At 48.8% G+C, this 7,447-nt stretch overlaps 1 protein-coding gene across 1 annotated transcript in view; it reads right to left on the bottom strand.

The window, feature by feature from the left end:
• Nucleotides 1–1,770: 1,770 nt before the first annotated feature.
• The window catches only part of LOC126036755 (electroneutral sodium bicarbonate exchanger 1-like), a 168,910-nt gene continuing 163,233 nt past the window's right edge, over nucleotides 1,771–7,447 (bottom strand). The window contains exon 4 of the mRNA XM_049796803.1: nucleotides 1,771–1,810. The gene's annotated coding sequence lies outside the window, so the exon portion shown is untranslated. The remainder of the gene's footprint in view (nucleotides 1,811–7,447) is intronic.

Raw genomic sequence — 7,447 nt, 5'->3', positions numbered from 1 at the left:
CCCTGGGAGGGGGTGGCCCTTTCCCTGGGTGCGTGACACCCCGGAGGAGACGGTACCCGCCGCCGCGTGCTCCCAGAAAAGGACTGGATTCTGCCCAACGTCCGCTGTCGGGGCGCTGGGGCTGTTTGCGCTCTACGGGATCCCAGGGATGGGGTTAGTACATCCCCTCCTCGTGCTTGGAGGATTCGGCGCTAGCAAGGACACCCCAAGGGTACCAAGGACACAGGCCTCTCGCTCCCGCTGTGTGAACAGTGTGTGGCCTGGGGGAGTCGGGACAACTGCCGTGAACCGGAGGCCAAAGATCTCTCCTGGCCTGTATCCTGGTAATCAAAGAGATTGCGCTCTGTTCGTGAGGCACCTCTGGCTGCAAGATTGTGCAAGGCCATGTGCCGCGTAACTTGTGGCAGGGACCGATGCTGGGGGCGTGAAGGCAAGCGCGCTTCTAAAAGTATAAAACTCCGTTTCATTTCAGAGCGCAGCTGAGCCACCCCGCTCCTCAAGACTCTGCCATCTGCACTGCTGTGGCTGGGACCGGGCAGTGCTGCACATCCCAAAGGCCACCAAGTCACACCCGTGTCCCTGCTGCTTTGCCGGGAGCTTCTGCGATGCGAGCGATGTTCTGGGGGCTGATCTCTTGGCCTGCAGCTACTCCGTCCCTGACCGGCAGCTGGCCAGGAGGGCTGTGTCCCAGGTGGAATTCCACCTCTCTGACGAGAACCTGGCCAAGGATGCTTTCCTCCTGAAACATGTCCAGAAGAACAAGATGGGCTTCGTCAGCATCAAACCGCTGACGTCCTTGAAGAAGGTAGGCAGCGCGTTGCGTTGGCCAGCCAAGGTGGGAAGTGGCCTCCACGTGGAGGATGCCTGGGTGTGTGGGTGTGCTCTGGCTGTCTGCCATGGCCAAAACACTGCTGTGTTATCAACAGCTTTCTAGCTACCAGTACAGAGCACAGCACTACGAGGGCTGCTGTCAGGTAAAGGAACTCCAACTCATCCAGATCCAATACAGAAGGAAAGTGGAGAAACAACAGAGGGAGCAGCCCAGGGACACAGAGCCCCAGGTCTCATCTGGCCGCTCCTGTGACCATATGGTGTATTCAAAATCAAATACCTGAAGTGCTCCCTTAGAGGCAGTTTACAGCCAGGGGACAAGAAGGTGGCAGTTCTGCATTTTGCAGCTCCCAGGCTGATGGCAGAGCCAAAGCGAAAAAACACAAACCCCAAACCAAACCAACCAAGAGAGGTAAAACTGGAGCGCAGGGAGCAAATGCTTTTCTTTCACCTTAGGCCAACTGCTCGGACGCTCTCTATGCTGCCCTGCCACATAGGGCATCCCTCTCATACCAGTAAGAGACATAAGAGTGAATTAAAGCCAGGACCCCAAACCACACCAAAAACCTGGTCGTGATGAAGAAGAAAGTGGAGAATGCATCAAATATAACAGAAAATTATTTTGGACATTCCCAGTTTACATTTGAAAAAAAGAGGAAAAAAAAAGAGGAGGAATTAGGTATTAAAAGAAGAGCACTGAATGATAAAGCCATAGCAGTCCCTCTACCACTACAAACCCATACCCCCACACACACGTACGCACACAGACTGAACACCACCAAACTCCCCTTGACTGTGACGTTCCCCTCAGCTTGCTGGTCTAGAGATACTGAATGCCTGAAGCACACCAAGGATAACTGAAAACATCTGCATGGCTTTAATAGGAATCCTCCAACTGAAACAAAGCGCTTTCTCCCTCTGTCTGCATTGGCACATCCCCGAGTCACGCTCTCACTCCTCTCCTTCAAAGTCAAGATTCCTAAACGTGAAAAGCGGGAGTGGGGAAAGGTGAAGGGAAGAGAAAAAGAGGGAGAGCATCATCAGTGGAAGACCTGCCAGCTGCTGCTGACGTTGCCCTGTTCGGGGGACCACCCCAGCAGAGAGGAGCTGGTTTGCATGCCACGGTCCTCCCTGCCTGTTCCCAGGGACAGGCCGTTTGCTCAGCCTTGCCGGCCAAAGCGTGGGAAAAGCGTAGGCGTGCGCCGTCGCTTGCTGAGGAGCACGGTCACGATCATGTGCAATCCTTTACCTTTTTCCTCCCTGGATTCAAAGGGTTTCTGTCTTCAAAGTGAGAGCCTTCCATACGGTCATTTGTGACATTTCATCCAGGATAACAATCTCAAAAGGGTCAGTCCTGCAATAAATATTTTACATAGCAATCCGTGATTATGGGAACTGATGCCACCAAGGGCATTAGCATCAGCAAGAGGAACAGCGGAGCCCCGAGAATCAAAGCTCCGCATAAGCGTGGGAGGTTTTGCTGGATGAGGAGTTTTGGGAGGCAAGCCGGGGAGCTGCAGAGCAACAGCTCTGTGCAAAGGCTCTTGCTGGGGCTTAGCCCCGGTCCGGGTTCCTAAGCCACTGCTGGTACAGATCACGCCTGCAACTCCTCATGTGTAAGTATGAGAATCTCCAGCTACCGTAAAGGCACTGATGAGGCAAGGTTTGGGGGTCAAACGCGAGTGCTGCAGCCACTCTGCTTGGGGTCAGAGCCCTGCAATCACCTCCTGCAGCCCTGCCCCTACCCAGCTCCCTCCACACAGCCCTTGGCATGGGTCCCTGCAGCCCCAGAGACTGGACTACGGCTCCGCAGCAGCCTGGGGCCACCAAAGCTGAAACGCTGAAGCCCCGACAGGCTTCCAGCCAGAGAGGGTGGCTGCCCTCCTCTTCCCCTGGGGTGCTGAACCTGCTGGCAGCATCAGTCCCCAGCTGGTGCGTCTTGCGTACATCTTTCTCAATTAAATGTACAGTGGATGTCTTCTCGTTCAGCTAGTCTGGAGCTTAAAAAGCAGCTTAAAAATACGGGACAGGGTAATTTTTGGTGGACATGGCCAGAGCCTGCATGTTCTTGAGAGAAACTTTGGAAGAAGACCTAAGCCTTAAGGCACTGCCCTGAGGGGGTCTCCTTCCATGACGCAAATGCTGCTCTGGAGCATGGCGAGCTCTGTCCCAGCAGTGCCCAGTGCCTTTCCCTGCCTGCTGTCACAGGATGGCCACACGGGAGAACTGTGGCCAAGCTGCTGGAGCACTCCGGCCTTACAACACCAGAAGGGCTCAGGAGGAGAGTGTGGCGGTGGAAAGAGCAGCTCTGGACACAGCAGGCGCTGGGGCTCCCTGGCAGTGCTGCTGTTCCAGGACTCTGCACACAAGCACTGCCCCTGCAGTTCCAGAAGTGGACTCGGAGAAAGGATTGTGGACAAACAGGTCGCTGAAGGATCCTTTGGGGCGGCTCCTCCTTCACACAGGCTCTGGGTCACACTAGATCGGTAGATACTGAATTAGAAATGGGATGGATAATGACATTTCTTTGTGGACAACATGATTCCAAGGAAGAAAACCTGAAAACACAAAACAAACCGACTACCAACCACAGGTAGTCATACTCGGGCCACGCTCGGAGCTGGGCACCCCAGGGGTAGATGGTGGCTGAAGAAACCCTCAGGCACAGGGAAGGGGAGGGAGTCCATGCTGACCAGCATGCTAGGAGGCAGCAGGCAGTGCTCAACAGCCCACCCCTCGCCTCCTTCTCGGAAAACACCCCACTGGACTCTGCTTAGTCCAACCTGGCCCCGCAGCACTCGACGAAAGGCAGAGCAACAGCAGAGCTGGCCAGGAAGCAGGGGGCTGCGGCTGGACCCCCCAACCCCTCTATTACTTGCTCTCTCTAGTTTCTGCAGTTGCAGAAGCAGTAGCAAGAAGTTACACCAACCCACTGCAGTAGCAGAAGCGGAGGCGACTTCACATGAACCACTTCTTTGCTTAGACCTAACAAGTAAAACCACAGGAGATGTTAATTCCTGCAATGGAACGTCTTGCTCAAAGTTACTAACCGTACACAATCTCAACGCAGAGCTGCTCCTCTTTAAGGAGACTGATCATGCATCCCTCACCCCCTCCAGCTGGACCTCCAAGCCACACACACAGCAACCAGCTAAGAAAGCAGACAGAAAACAGCCAAGTTTGCAGGAAGTCTGGCATCAAGGAGCCTCCCTCACCTTCAAGTCCAAGGTATTTTCTGGCTCTGGTCATCTTGTGTTCAGCACAATCACAATTAAATACATTCAGTATTGGGTTTAGGGTCTTAGGGGGATGTATTGTGGCAGAAGCAAGAGAAAACAATGCATTTGTTACTGGGGTTTGTTTTAGTTTAGGCATTTACTTACCTGGGGTTTGTCGATAACCCTGAGGATCTTGCAAAGCTAGCACCGATTGCTTTGCTTTTCAGTAAAAACAAAAATGAGAAAGAAGGCCACATACAGCTTTTCTCTCCTTCAGGTATTCCAGAAAGAACTTGCCCTACTACCAGCTCCATCTGGCAAATGAATAAAAACCTCTGTCCCCAGATGATCAGCGATAAGACACTATGCCAGGAAGCGATGTGATGATGCAATTGCTAACAGCTAAGAAGCGCTGCTTCTAGCACTGACTCTTGGTGACCTGCGCTGGACCAGATTCAGACAGGACTGCTAGAGCCAACAGCAGCTGCAAAGTTATAACCGCAGATGTTTCCCAGAGCATAGAAAAGCCTGCTGGAGGGATTCACCCTAAAGGACAGGAACCACGCTTGGCAATACTGTCTCTAGCTTGGGCTGCTTCCTTCTGAGTATTGTAGGGAGAGGAGTCTTTATGCATGAGGAACTTGCCTTTCAATCACTTTGACAGAAGACTTGCTCCATAAACAAAGGAAAACACTTCAGTTGAACTGGTGCAGTTTGAACTTTATTTAAAACAGCTGTAATCTAATCTGCATAGTGCTGGGGCAGCATCCAACCTCTGCAATAGCCAGGGAAACTCCAGAACAGCAACATCTCTCTGCACGCGGCCAAGCGCTGAGTCAGGGTACATTAAAATAAAGCGTGTAATCTGACCCATGCTGGATCAAGTCCAGGAAACTAGTAACCTGACTTCTTCCTAAACTTCTTCTTAACACCCTAAGAGTGAGGGGGGGAAAAACAACAACAACAACAACAACAAAGCACAATTAGAAGATAATTCTGCAAAGCAAGAGTTAAAAAAAAAAAATCCATGTACAGGCATATACTTTGATACCAATTAGCTAGGTTAGTTTGAGACCAGCTGCAGAAATGCATGTGCTGACTAGAGGTTAAGGGCACAACAGCCTTTAACAGGTCAAGTGGAAGAATTTGTTTAAAAGCATGGTAATATTACAGGCTTGTAGACCATTACAAAACACTTTTCATAGTTGCTTTGCCGTTTATCTCATCACCTACTTCAGCTTTAATTCCTTCAAATTAACGATGGAGTTTTATTTACACAAGTGCTGAAGTTGTATACCTACTGTAACTAGTACACAGACTTGACAGTATTGAAAGACCATGGTTTTAACCCAGGTCACAAAACCAAGGTAACCATTTTATAAACTCAGGGTGTAGCTCTGCTAAAAGCCACTGAAGTAACATAGGTTCTCTTTCTTAATTTTAACCTGTGAGTAAACCTAAGCCTTGCACCCTTAAGTTTTGGGGTTTTTTCGAGGGGAGAAGGAGGAGTAAGACCTCTCAAACCCACTAAGGCACATTTTCTAAGAGATGAATTGCACTTGAAGCAAGCTGGAAACCAGAGGTAATAAGGAAAAAAGGTAAGTATACGGTCATGGTCATGCTTTCTCCACAAGTTTGGAATACCAGCAGTAGGGGGAATGCTGGAGAATGAAGACCGTGCAAGGTAGCTACATGCCCCTTCGGTCTTGTCACTAGGGTTTGAGGTGGATGCTTAAAATGATCAGAGCTCAGAATTGCGGTTTAAGCCAAGCAACTAATTTTAAAAGAAGTCAGGGGTATCTGTTGTCCGCACAGCAAAATGGGACTTCAGCTGTCAGCGCAGTTTGCAAGCTGCACTATTCAGAGGGTGTTAATTCAAAACCTGGAAATACTAGAAGCAGGAAAGCAGTGTTCCTAGTCTCCTCAAATTTACTCTACCATGACATCATCATTTTGTAGAACATACTTTTTCTGGCACTGCCCTGCCCGCCTTACATTTGGTTTACTTGTTTGGGGTTTTTAAGCAGATCCCACGTGCATTAAAAAAAATTAATAATAATTTAAAAAAAATCTTTTTGGAAGACAGTATTTTACAGTACATATGAAAATTCTCTGGAAAAACATACAACTTCATTTACAAAAACACCAAGTTATAAAGAAGTTACAATAGAGAGAGAGCACAACATTTGTTTCACGGGATCAGAATTTCTCCCCACCCCTCAAAAAACCCTCATGCACTTAACTGGGTAAGCAGTGTTACCAGTTTACAGAACCGGAACTTCAGACTACTACAAGTTTTCATGTAACCACGTAGAACAGCTTTCAGGGTTTATCTGAAAACACTCTCTGCATGCCAATTCCTTTCAAGACTCTCCCTTGCAGGTGGGTAGCAGTGCCACAACAGCCTTGGCTATTGCAATGTTTAAGTACATCTTCAGTTGTGTCCAGCGACAACAAAAAAAGCCCTCAAGTCTCATGCTGGAGCAGTCTCAAGACAAAAATCAGATACAACGGCATGGGACACGTCTATCATCTCCATACCTTGGTAGCATCCTCTGCTGCGTTGTCTTCAATACCACAATTATTTATGGGCCTCCATGGGAGGCAATACTTGTGTAGCGCGTGGCCGTGTTAGGCAGGGGACAGCCGCTAGCTGAGGAAGCTGAGCACCATTGTGATAGATGCCCAGGAGTGTATGTGCCAACCGGGAAAATAGTTTAGGAGAAGAACAATATATGCACATGCACTAGGAAAGCACAAATGAATACAAGCACGTTCAGACACACTTGACACCACAACGTGGTTGCAGTAACTAGTTAACCTGTTTACCTACATTCTGAATCCAAGTCACAGGGCAGCTTGGTTTTTGTGGCTTTTTCCAAAGCTGTTTCAGCTAGTGACAGTCAAGACTTTTAAAAAGACTAATAGGGATAACTCTTACAAGAACATATTTGGGAAATGAAGGCTGAAAGAAGTTAAACTAAAAAGCATATTTTTGTTTACATCAATAAACGCGTAGAGTACTGATGTGAGGTAGTCTAGGCACTAGCAGAGTCCATTCAGCTTTTCAGTTAGCCCACTGAGTAAAACCCCTTCCTAATTATATTGTCTGTAGATCTGCTGCTGACATCTTCTGGACTGCCGCCGCCTTTGAATGCTGAATCCTGGCCAGTTAACTAGAAGAACAGAATACACAGACTCAAAATAATTGCTATACTGAAGTTACCTTCATATTTGAGTACAGCTTCCAGTCAACACATTAACTGTGTTAGTGGCCATTCTTAAAACAACATTTAGACAACACTCCCCTTACCGCACAGGAATCTCAAGCCTCGCAAGAAGTCGTACTACCCAAACCTTGAAATCTGTACCTGAAGTATTCAATAGTAGGTAACAGT

This window comes from Accipiter gentilis, unplaced genomic scaffold, assembly GCF_929443795.1.
Source record: "Accipiter gentilis unplaced genomic scaffold, bAccGen1.1, whole genome shotgun sequence".
Classification (NCBI taxonomy): Eukaryota; Metazoa; Chordata; class Aves; order Accipitriformes; family Accipitridae; genus Astur; species Astur gentilis.
Note: the sequence above shows the minus strand (reverse complement) of the source record. Positions and strands in the feature narration are given on the sequence as shown.